This window comes from Ascaphus truei, chromosome 1 (assembly GCF_040206685.1).
Source record: "Ascaphus truei isolate aAscTru1 chromosome 1, aAscTru1.hap1, whole genome shotgun sequence".
Classification (NCBI taxonomy): Eukaryota; Metazoa; Chordata; class Amphibia; order Anura; family Ascaphidae; genus Ascaphus; species Ascaphus truei.
The window spans coordinates 82,542,339-82,555,644 of NC_134483.1; the positions used below are offsets into that span (position 1 = coordinate 82,542,339).

General features: G+C 41.7%; 1 long non-coding RNA gene across 1 annotated transcript; it reads right to left on the reverse strand.

Annotated features, from left to right (window-relative positions):
- Window positions 1-2,667: 2,667 nt before the first annotated feature.
- Window positions 2,668-13,093, reverse strand: LOC142469156 (uncharacterized). The gene is made up of 3 exons (XR_012788973.1): window positions 12,784-13,093; window positions 3,968-4,224; window positions 2,668-3,215 (listed from the first exon to the last, which is right to left on the reverse strand). It is a non-coding gene; the product is annotated as an uncharacterized LOC142469156 (long non-coding RNA).
- Window positions 13,094-13,306: the final 213 nt, after the last annotated feature.

A 13,306-nucleotide genomic window follows, 5' to 3' on the forward strand; every position in this document is an offset into this window, starting at 1 on the left:
ACTATTGATCTGCACCATGGATATGTCCTTTTATCTTTATATCTAACCACCACATTGAAAACCTGGGGCGGAGTGTATCAATGCCTGGACACAGGAGACCATATTACTCTAGATACCAATTGTTGCCCGTATACTACTTACATCTGGTGAGTAGGCTGCACTTACGAGCCAAGACTCCTTGTGAAATTATTCACTTAAAGTGTTTCATCTGCACCTAGATTGCTGTTTTCTGTTGTTTTTTTCCACATGCTCCCCCTGGGTTGCAAGAAAAACGATTAATATACGTAGGCATGACTACGCGAGAATTGCGATTCTGCATACTTGAACATGCTCGGAATATTAAAAACGCATCACGCGATACATCAGCTGGTTAGAAAATAACCAGTGTTGCACGACATTTTATGTCCACACATGACTCGGACCCCTCATTTTTGGCAGTGTTTGCCATTGATAGGGTTTCATTGGGTGTTAGAGGGGGAGATCTAGAGAGATGTCTGCTCAAAAAGGAGTGTAGGTGGATTACACAGTTGGGTTCACTTATGTCCCGGGGGCTCAATGATTACATGGGTTATGCAATGTTCCTCTAGATCTTCCTCTCTTACTATACACATATGTCCGTGTTGGGTCTCTGTGTCTCTTTGGGGGCCCTTTCTGGAACTTTCCCCCTTGTTTATTTATATATACTGCACCGACACACTTTATTCGAGCAAATACCCAGTATGTACCTGGCAGATACCTGGAATGCGCCGCTCCTCACCTCTGACAAGCCCCGTTGCGTTTGCCTTCCCAGCATGGGTTCATGCCTGGCTGACGGGCGGCTGATCTGTTAAATGATAATGATTAGGATTTAATAGGCTGCAATGCTTCGCGTGTCTACCAGATGGCATAAATTCATGAATTGTAATGCAGTATATATATATATACTGTGCAGTATTGCAGCCAGCGGGAATAAAATGCTTCAATCCCTGCCTGGAAAATACCTCAATGCACTCGGGCAGAAAACAGTCACAAACCTCAATACACCCGGGTATACCCGAATTCGTGGGACTAGCCGAGCTCGAATAAAGTGTGTCGCCAGTGTATATATATATATTTTTTTATGCATTCATAATTGCTTTTGTTTTTTCTTGAGTGTTTTTTTAATAAACATTATGGTGCTTTTTATACATTTTTAGTATGTACTGTCTATATGATTTTGGTTTGGTTTGCGCACTTTATCTTTTTCTGTGCGGCTTATGGTGGAGGTGCTTTGCATGACCATCAGTATTATATCTTACAATTTATGTCCCTAATCACTTTTCCTTTACGTTTTAGGGCTACATATCCTTGTGATATACCTCAACTCTTACTGAGTATATAGCTTGGCATGCATTTTGAACAAGTGACTGGCTCTCCAGCCACAACTTGATGCGCAACACGACACCATGATCTGGCTGTATCCAAATGATGAATGAAATCAGCTGGTTCATGACGTCACTTTATTCGCGCAGCTTTAAATTCCCAAGTCGCATTGGCTACGACACTCCTGGAAGAAGCCCGCAGTGGCGAAACAGCTGTCGGAGGTGCCTGACGGAGATGCGGTCTCGTGGCTGATTCTAGCCTTATGTCTCCTACATAGCTCATACACAGTCTCTTGAGGATATTGACGGTAGTCAGCATGCATCTGTAACATCGTGGAAAGAACCCGGATGATCTGAGCAGAGGCGCAGGAGTTATTTTAGTGATATGACTTTATACTCTGACTATTTGTCCACCATGCCTGCCTTGTGTTATTAACTGCCCTGCTTTCAGTTAAACAATTACACTTTGGGAGCCGGATTCCTTCCTTTCAGCTGCCTCTCATCTACCTCGCTTTCTACCCTGTTTTCCCCATGTTGATTTATTTCTTATGCGCAGTATTATCCAGCACATATGGGGTTACCTGTGTAAGTGTATGAGGTGACTGACTGTTCCTCATATCCCTATTGAATTGGTTTATTTATCTTTGGGCATCTGGTTCTCTGCACTTACCATTAGGGGGGTACATGTTTTTAATTTGTTCACTATACCCCTATGTGCGGACAGATTGCTCTTAGTTTGTTATTTACCATCCTTGTTCTGTTTTCTGTGTGCCTATTTTAGGTCAGCATATTTACCTGTGTGAGTATACCCTCATTCTAGGTTTCTCTAGTTGGTACATTTTTTCCAGCTATTTGATTGTTACATTATTTATCCTCCTAGTGGTCTTTTTGCGGGGACCGGCCGGTCATGATTCTATATGGGATCTTCTGATTCCCACTGTGAATGTTAGGATCTTACTCCCCTTACCCTTTTTACATCTAGGTTTTCCACTCCTGTGAGGTTTTTGTGCACACAGTATGATTGGGATCTGAGCGTTTGACTGTGTTTCTCCTGTCTGTTATTGTTTTAATATGTATGTCTTTATTTTATCTTGGTTCATTTGTTTTTCTAGTCCATGATTAATACATTTTTTTGATTTCACTAACTTACATGATCAGAGTGCTTGTTTTGGGATTTCTTTGTCTTTTTTGTGTTTGTATATATATATATATATATATATATATATATATATATATATATATATATATATATATATATATACCTTTTTCTACTATATTAATATAGAGGTTTGTAGACATTGTTCTCAGGCTAAAGGATGAAAGAAATGTTGCTAGTAGCAATTCATAAATACTCCATGTATGAAGAGAGATAACACGTGTATGGCACCCTGAGGGGATGTCTGGGTCTCCAGTGGGAAGGAGTAACCAGACCCCCTTGCTGGCCTAATGTATCTCTCCCTTGGGGCTAGACTGATGCAAACATAGTAGAAGCAAATAAAGTCTTTGATCAATAAAGTACTCACGACTGGATGTGTGATAGCCTGAAGTTCGCATACTAGCTGCCCGGAAGGAATCACGGAAGTACCATTCCAAGGGGGAGAAAGTAGGTAGTGCACAGCATGTCAAAAACCAGAAGGAACAATGACGGAGGCTGGATCGCTTCAATGGATAGAATAAATCTTTATTGGATCCTCCGCAACATGAAATCACACAGACTGTGAAGAGCCTCTGATGCGTTTCGCTCATGCGAGCGAAACCTTCCGGTTTTTGACATGCTGTGCACGTCCTACTTTTTCCACTTTGGGATGGTACTTTCTGTAAGGTAGCCACAGATTTTCCTGGGCTAACCGGAGAGAACAGGAGGACACATCTGACCTGTGGGAGAAGAGACAATGCAATTAGTTCCATATCAGCTGAGATTATAGCCTTGCATGGGGAACAATAAGTATATAGTACAAAGAGATAATGGGCCTGGGAGAGGCTGGTTGGGTATAAGGGGTATGGGCATGAGGGGGAGGTGGGTTGGGGTATAAGGAGGTATGGGCATGGCGGGGAGGTTGTGGGGGTATAAGGCAGCATGGGCCTGAGGTGGGTATAAGGAGGTCATTTGCCTTGGAATGGGGGGGGGGGGGGTATAAAGAGGTAACAGGCCTGTAGGTTTATTGTGGTAATGGACCTGGGGGTGTGGGTATATGGAAGTAATGGGCTTGGGTGGGAGGGAGGGTAGGGAATTGATGTCCAGGGGGGTGGGTTGGGTAGGGAATTAATGTGCCCACGGGGAAGGGGGGATATAAGGAAGTAATGGTCCTGGTGGTGGTGGTGGTGGTGGTGGTGGGGGGGGGGGTAATGAGGAAGTTAATGGTCTGGAGGAGGGGTGGGCAGAATAGGAAGTAATGACCCTGGGAGGCATGTGGATGAGGAAGTAATGATCCTTTGGGGGGGAGGGGGTTGGGAAGTAAGGATCCTGGGGGGATTGGGAAGTAATGGGCCTGCAGGAGGGGGATAGGGAAGTAATGATACTGTGGTGTGTGGGGGTAAAGATATAATGGGCCTGGCATTGGGAGGATATGGAGGTAATGGGCTTGGAGGCAGGGAGCATAGATCAGTGGGGCACTGTGAGGGCTTACCTGTGACTTGCAGATGGATACTACTGGAGCCACATGTAAGGGAGACCCAGGCCAGAGGGATTAAAGTTGTAAGTGGGAGGGCCATACAGGCCCACAATGGGAAGCCCACGCTGGATGGGCAGCTGACAGCAATGTTGAGGGTCCTACAGACTCAAGGATTGTCTGCCAGAAGCTAGTAGAAAGGGGGGCCACTCCTAAACAGGTAGCGGCCAGCGGAGGGGCGGGACGGCTGTCCCCTCCTGTCGGCGACCCTGGAACTAGACCAAAGAGAGGAAGGGCAAAAACTGTAGTTTAATCCATTACTTTTCACAAGACTTGGTTATACATTTATACTGATGCTCCAATAACCAGCAGACAGTTTGATAACACATGGCCAACCTAACTAGTAGATGCATGAGCATACAGTAAATTGTTACATTCATTGTCACACATTAAAGTTATGATAATCCCTATATATGTATGTGTGGACTTGTTTAATTCTCATACTGTACCAGTGATTCTATCTTTTTTTCAGCTTGAGCCATTAATCATTTTCCGTCTTTGCTTACTCAATGCTGTTTATGACAGATTTTTAACTTTTTTTTTCTTGCTGAGTTGCAGATTGAATTTTTTATGTTTGCTGAGTACTTACTGTTGGTTAATTGATAATTTTGCTCTAAGAGAGGGATAACATCTGTTGTACAGTATGTGTGATTGCATTTCTTCTGACCTGCTTTCCAGATCATAATCATGTGTCTCCGATCTCATTTCATAAGCTTCTGTTTTTCACAGGCTGAACATCCAAATAGTTTTGTCATGTTGGTCCTTATTACAAAGGGAAAAACACAATACATTTTTTGAAAAATTAAAAGATGTGACAAGTGATATTGCATACCAAAATACAGGCATACCCCGCATTAACGTACGCAATAGGACCGGAGCATGTATGTAAAGCGAAAATGTACTTAAAGTGAAGCACTACCTTTTTCCACTAATCGATGCATGTACTGTACTGCAATCATCATATACGTACATAACTGATGTAAATAACGCATGTGTAACAGGCTCTATAGTCTCTTCGCTTGCGCACAGCTTCGGTACAGGTAGGGAGCCGGTATTGTGTTTCAGAACATGCTGGCATGCGCGAGCTGCCGTTTGCCTATTGGGCGATATGTCCTTACTCGCGAGTGTACTTAAAGTGAGTGTCCTTAAACCGGGGTATGCCTGTAGAATAGAAGGGAACAGGTTTAGCTATTTCTCAGTCTGTTCTCACGTAAAATCTTGTTATTTACAAATGTTGCTAAAATATTCATATCTTTTTGTAACATGTAATTGTAAATTAAATAATGAAAATATTGGGTTCCGTGCTAAAGGAACATGTCCCTTGGTCCTACTGTACGTTCATTTATAGACAACAAATCTACAATACTGCATGTCAAACTATTCTAAAATAACTAATAAATGTACGTTTGAATATTTTTAAACCGTTATAGGCAGGGGTAGAAGTGGCTTATTAATGGAGTGTTATTGTGCCTGATTAAAAAAAAAAAAAATTTCAACAATTAAGAAACATCTGTTTGGATTATATTAAGAAGGATGGATACACTATTTATACTTGGAATACGGAAAAGGAACGAGGCTTACTAAAATTAATTTGACAATGGAACTGGAAGTTTGTCAATAAAAAGATAGTTGTACAATGGAGAAGACCAGGTATTAAACGTTGAGGGGGCAAACCTGGATCTCTCTCATGTTATGGGCATGTGGGAGAATTCCTTTGCTCTGGTCTTGTATGGGCGTGACATCTGCAATCAATACTACAGTATAGCTCCTGTTAGTACACAACCCCCACACACCATGGTTAGAAAATACTATTAGCGATTTGAAGAAAGGGTGTTTCATGCTTGAATGGTGCTAGTGGAGGTCTTGCGTAGTGAAGGACAAGCTAAAACTGATCGACCATATGGCGAAATACCACTCCACAATCACTCTAAAGAAGTCTGAGTTCCTGTCACAGGAGATTGTGGCAGTGGACAATAGAAGCAGGGCTAAGTTGATGGTGCTAGTGCTGCAATGGCACCTAGTGCTGCACTTAGAGGCCCCGCGCTCTCCCCCAGTCCAACTTCTGTAATCACAATTTAAATGTTGTGGTGGCATTTAAACTGTGATTACAGAAGTTGGACCGGGGGATAGCATGGGGCCTCTGTAAGTGTCAGCATCTCCTGGTAAGTCAAGTAACATCATCATGTAGTGCCAGGGAAGGCAGGCGCATAAGAGGCCCGTGCACACACACTGTAGTGGACCCTTCCATGTTTCAAGATAGCCCTGAATAGAAGGACCTGGCTCTTACACACTGTGGAAATGCTTTGCAAGCCAGAATGTCTGCAGTCTGGTATAGCCTTTTCCCAGTCACAGGAGTGTTCTCTTGTTCTCTGATATGGTGTCCTCTCTTCGGGATGAGAATCTGACAGTGCTGTCTAATGTGTGTTGGGATTCCAGTCATGTCAACGTGGGTTCTCTGGCTTCATGGTCTAGCTCTGGGAATATTTATGTGGGAAAATTGTGAAAACTATCCATGGGCTGCACCCTACTACCTGTAGATCCTGGTCCAATGTTGATGTAATTAGCCCTCTATTTGCCAAAATAGTTCAGTGCTCTGTGCCGACAGGGATTGATCCAGAAACGGTGAAGAAAGCAGTAGTCAGACCTTTTCTAAAAAACCTTCATGAGAAAAAATATTTACCTAATGTATCACTCATCCAGCTATTGAAATACATGCTAATCTTAAAATGAAAATTCTAACTAATGAGTAAACAAAGTCTTCCATTAAAAAAGTGAAACCTTAATTGCAAATCATATTAAAAATGCATATCTTATCAGCAATAAATACAATGGTTATAATATTAGACGGTTTTAAATTAATTTCTAAAGTCATTCGTTGGCACCATATGAAATTTGAGCTGTTTGAGACAGTAAAGGCATAAAGTCAATATGGTACGGTATGTCCATATTGTTAACCCAAAGGCATTAATGGGACAACAATCCCACCCAAAGTCACATTTGAGCTAAACATGTCATGTGAAAGAGTAGTCAATCACAAGTACTGTACCAACCTAAGATCGCAAAATCTACAGCTTCATTTGATTCATCATGTCATGTTATATTCTAGGCAGCAGTGCTTTATAAAGGAAATTTCTCCCATCTGAAAAATGTCTAGGCTACTATAATAGAGACTTGCGGGTTTGTGGAAGAATGCTATTTCATAAGGTAAGCAACTTAAAATTGCACTTTTAAGTTGAAACTTATTTTGGCCTCAGACACTATTGAAGTAAGTATTTACTTATATTTAAGCAAGTGTCTTGTATCCCACTGCTACTATATTTGTTATGCAAATGTTACATTCAGATTTCACATGCCCAATAGTTTTATAAACATATAATAAGTAAAGTTCTGCAGTGAACATGACATTGAAATAGAACCTGCTTCAAATACAAGAAAGGACACTGAAATAGCTATTATTGTTTTTACATATTTAATTGTGGTAAAAAGTATGGGTACATTGTGAACTCTGAGAATTACTATCAGCAGCGGAAAGAGTTGTTCATTTTTGGTTTCACACAGACCAGCCTTAACCATGAAAGTTATACATTAGAATTTGGGTAATAACCTAATTTAGAAACAGGAAGCTATTTGTTTTTGCCATAAAAAGCACAAAACACAAGCAATAGATTGTTTTACCCTGTGCTGGAATAGTGACATATATATACCCCGCATTAACGTACACAATGGGACCGGAGCATGTATGTAAAGCGAAAATGTACTTAAAGTGAAGCACTACCTTTTTCCCACTTATCGATACATGTACTGTACGGCAATCGTCATATACGTGCATAACTGATGTAAATAAAGCATTTGTAACAAGCTCTATAGTCTCCCCGCTTGCGCACAGCTTCGGTACAGGTAAGGAGCCGGTATTGCTGTTCAGGACGTGCTGACAGGCGCATGCGTGAGCTGGCGTTTGCCTATTGGACGATATGTCCTTACTCGCGAGTGTACTTAAAGTGAGTGTCCTTAAACCGGGGTATGCCTGTATATATATATATATATATATATACACGCGTTGGGCGTTTCCCAAAGCAGCGAGTTTGTAGCTGATTTTATTACACACGAACAGAGAGTTTATTTTGGGCTGTTGAGAACTTGCATGGGATTGCCGTCATTCCTATTACCGCGGTTGTCTGTTGGTAAGCAGTGGTAACTTAAGGAGGCGTAGCCGGAGGAAGTCTCTGCACGAGAGACCGAGTATGACATCATCCGGTCCCTGAAGCACCTACACATCCTGCTAGAATACCGGATACACCAGAGGTGGCACCAACGGGACGTTTGGTGTGGACCCCTGCAGTTCTCAGGCGATTGAGTATATCTCATTACACAGTTTCTGAGTGCGTTTTTTATATTTGACAGTCCTATAAAACCTTTAATACTTTAATACACTACGAGTGCGCCTGTTTTTCTTTTGTTTTTGCAGATATATATCCTAGGCTAGGGACCCTTTCACAGTAGTACTAGTGTTAGGTAGGGACACAGCGGACGCTGCGCTCCCCGAGAGGAGACTTGGGCTCAAGTCTGTGTTAAAGAGACAGAGACTATCTCCAAGGTGTGATTGCCCCTGGTGGGACCCCGTGCGAGGAAACACCGGATCAGTCGGGATCAACAAGCGGCAGATCCTTTTCGAAGTTGCTTGCAGGCCCGAGAGCAGGAGCGCTCGGCAGGTACCTTCCTAAGTGCACCAACATATCCTATACATAATATCATTACACATAGTGGCAGCGCTGACCACAGGACAAAGGGGTTAGGCTGTGGACACGGTGTGGGGGCACACGGTGGTGGGTAGGTACACTCCTAGTGGAGTGAAGGACACTTGGAACTGAGTTATATTGTGGAGTTACCCTCTAGGGGAAGTATTAGTATTATAAGTGTGTGATTATTCTGCGTTACAGTAAAGTGGTTATATACATTCCTGTGTATGTGGTTATTGTATATGCGGGTCCTGTGTAGGCAACCTTCTACATCCCTAGAACCCTACACAGGTGGAGGCGCTGAAACCGAGAACGTTCCAGAGGATTCACCCCAGGCTCTCACTGGCGTAGGCTCAGACCTCCTGTGAACCTGCAGGTATACGCACCACACCTGGTAACATATAGGTTCCCCCTCACATTCACATTCACTGCGATTGGGGGTGGGGGAATACCCGTTACATTTATATATGCCACTCATATTCATCAGTTCACTCGATAAAAGAGAGCTGAATGCTGGAGCCATAAGCTTTTGGGCAGCACGATCCAGGAACTCATTCCCACAAGGAAGAAAAGATCTACGTATAAAAAGATCATCTATTCATGTGCTGTGGGAGAGGCAGAAGTGAGCACGGTATAAAACGCAGAATCACTCACCCTTTGACTCAAGAAAGAAAAATGTTTGCAAGGAGTGGTTGCACTCTATAGGCCAACATCCTGGGTAAGTGCAACAACTATTCCTTCTGCACTTGAATCCCACCAAGCTTAATCTCTAAGTAGGTGATGCAAATGCCCATGCAATTTAAAAAAAAAGCTTTGCTTACTTCCCTACAGAGAATAAACAAGTAAATACAGGGACTCACAATTATCAAACAGGTTGAATGTACTATTTGTTGCTGCATATCACATGCACTGTATCAATATTTTAATCCCATGATGCATTTGGGAACCCCGCTCCCCCCACTTACCTTGTCTTAAAGAATCAGTGATTATTTTAAAATATCTTACAAGTAAAAATTTCCATAAAGGATATCACCCTATATTTTAGGGAGGTGTTCTTTATTAAAAACAATTTCGGATGGATTCCACCTTTGATAACTTTTAGATTAGCATGGCAAATCTGGTGCGGTTTTAATACATGCTTACATGCTGTGCCTCCCTGTGGCAGTATTTATCCGCTCTCTGAAACCTAAACCAAGGCTATGCACGAATACATTAAAAAGACTCTTCAAGTGGGCTTTAGCTGCAAGTCTTGATGTTCTGCAGTAGCTGGATTCTTTTTCCTTGAGAAGAAAGATGGCCATGTGTTGATTATCGGGGTCTGAACAAACTCACCATAAAAAGTGGTACCCAATTCCTTAGATTTCTGAACTCTATGAGCGTATGCGAGATGAAGCCATTTTTACAAAATTGGACCTATGAGGGTGTCAAGGTCCAGACCTAATTCACGCCGAATATACTGGGAACTGATTGAACAGGACAAAATGATAAAATAAACTGAAGATTTATTCTGTTTTGGGCAAACACAACACTGTAACACAAATAACACTTGAAAATAACACTTACGGTAAAATAACACGGTGAAGTAGCCAAGAATAACACTGGCTAGCAATTCTCCCTTGCTGGATTGGAGTCACGAACCACCAACTACGAACAGCGAACAACTCTGGGATTGGGGCACCCTGCCTCTTTATAGAGTTTGAAGTCCTATCACAAACAGGCAAGGAACTCTGGGAGGAAGCAGTAGTGCCCCCCCCCCCCCCCCCGGCGACACCAAGTCTAGGGCTGAATGACTGGGCATTGTCTAACCCATAGGAGGAGTTGATGGCAGATACTTAATGTTATCTGGCCCATCCCCACTCCTTATGGCTCTGCAGCTTGATAGTCCTGAATATCTCCAGACACCTTGGCAACAAAGCCACGGGATGCCCTTTGAAGTCAGGGACTCCCAAAGCTCCCAGCTCATCCTCAATACACATTTATCTGCAGGAATCTCACCTGATTAAATCAGAGGCCCCTCCGTACAAATGTAACTCACATGCAAATCCTATTACAAGTCTGCTATCAGAGAAATTAGTCCATACAGTCACATAATCCAATGAACACGTTACAGGGCTGACTCCCAAATTACATCACAGTGCTTACCCATAGATCACAAAACACTTTACCTCATATTGCCTGTTTAACTAGACTTGGGAATTGAATTCACAGGGAATAAAAGTGCTTTGGAATACACATACATAGTACATTATACATTAACCCTTTCTCTCCCCACACGAATTAGGGGTAACTAGCCGGGTATAACCCCTTTATTACAGGCCAGATTACCCCTGATCGTCATAGAGGGGCTTACAATATCATCTACATTTGGGAAGGTGATGAGTGGAGGACTGCTTTCAACACACGAGATGGCCATTACGAATACCAAGTCATGCTCTTTGGCTTATGCAATGCCCCTGCGGTATTTCAAGTCTTTATTAAAGAAAATTTCATGACATCCTGGATGTCTTTATCATAGTATACCTCTACGATATACTTATATTTTCCAACTCTGTGGTCCAACACCGGGCACAGGTCAGGTCTTGTGTTTGCTTTATCCCCAAATAGCAGTTTTTGTTTTTCATTTGCATGCATGCATCGGTGCTCTGATGCACAATACAATGGATGAAAGCCTCAAATAGACTTATTAAGGTGTTTTTTGATGACTACTATAGCAGCTTACACAGCTAAATTACAAACACTCATTCCTTTAAAGTAAAAATTCAAGTAAACACTTCAAACAATTGTATGTCAACTAAAATGTTATTACAAAAAAATAGAAAAGATTATAAAACTAGAAAATATTTTGGAAAATAAACCCCCACAAATACACTTAAAATACTACCCCACCACCTGCAAACAGTTTCACTCCCACAACCCCACCATAGCACCCACCACCCACAATAACAAACCCCACACACCACCCTAACCCCTATAACATCCTCCACCACCACCCACAACAATGCACATACCCCATAACAACACCGTCACTTTCCCTCCCCCCCACAACATTAGTTCTGTCTTCCTGGTTTTGTCTTCCTTGGATTGAGCTGCCTGTTCCTATTTAGCTGGCTGCACCTGTTGGGGTAAGGAGTAAATTATTGTATGTATGTATGTCTTTATTTATATAACACCATCCAGGTACATAGCACTTCACAGCAGTGACATAATAATATAACACATAGTGAGAATAAGCGCTTCAGACATGACAGTAACAATAGGAAAGGGAGTCCTTCCCCCAAAGACCTTACAATCTAAATATTACTTAAGTTACTGTACAGTAAAATATATGTACTGTATTCATTCAAACTAAAGATTATTGTAATGCTTTGCTACACTGTATTCAGTTCTATTGCACTTTGAATTGAACACTACTTGACTAGTCCTACACTTTTTTTTTCGGTTAGAGGTACATCAGCCAGCACAACTGCACTTCCTCCTCTGTTGCTGTCTACAAATTGATATACCTAGTGGTAAAGGTGGGGGAGGGGGTAGGGAAGGTAGAGACCTCAGCTCAGCAAAATATTCTTGCAAACAGTGTTGGGGGTGGGTATGGTGCTTATGTCAGCCCAAATGTGAGCTAAGGAATATCTTGCCTGCTTCTCACATCAGGCTTTTTCTAAGAGCCCTAATCAGCCAGGTGGAGTCTGGTTGATTGCCTGTGTGCAATTAACCAGCACACTGCTGGATTTAGAGGCAGTTTCTCTCAAACAGTGATAAGTCCATGTTACAAGTAATGTGTTTTTTTTTATCACAACATTACATTGCAAAGGTTTTTACAACTCTCTTTATCATCTCACTTTGTAAAACTCAAAATAAATATCTTAATTTCAAAAGAATGTTCCACTCTTGCCTGAAGTGTGGGAATTTGAGGTCCATCGTTAACATACCAGTGTGTGCATAAAAGTACATTTTTGTCTATACATTTTCTTAAATCTATACTGTACATTACGCTTGAAAACCTGCTATAAATTAAGTATTTAAGACCAAACAATTACCTACCATAATCTAAATCCTTCTTTGTTCCAGAGAGGACAGCAAAGCACAACTATATACTGAAAGGATTACAAATTCAATGTAAAATTCTTAGATTTCTGTACATAATAAACAGTGCGTGACCCTAGCATCAAACTCTGCTCAGCAGAGGCCCTTTTTCCCCTTGAATGGTTTGCTTTGCTCTAAGTTAACTCATGCACTGGATTTCATCCAAGAACATTTTGTTCCTTGGTAATGAGCCAAGATTCTCTCAGCAGTGGAGCCGTTTGCTTTTTCTTTCAACCCCTCCTCTCAACATCTTTTTTTATCATTCCGATTTCTCAGTGTGACTGTGGCTGAAATGATATAGAGAAAAACCCTCACATGATTCTGATAAGAGCTATGGCATGAAGCACACATACAGAGATACTTTTGTTATTGATTCTGTACATTGGAGCAGCCCATGTTTAGCTCTTTAAATATAAATATAAAGAAGTATTTTTTAAATTGGCTGAAGCATAAAATATTTAAATGTAATGTTTTCCAGATG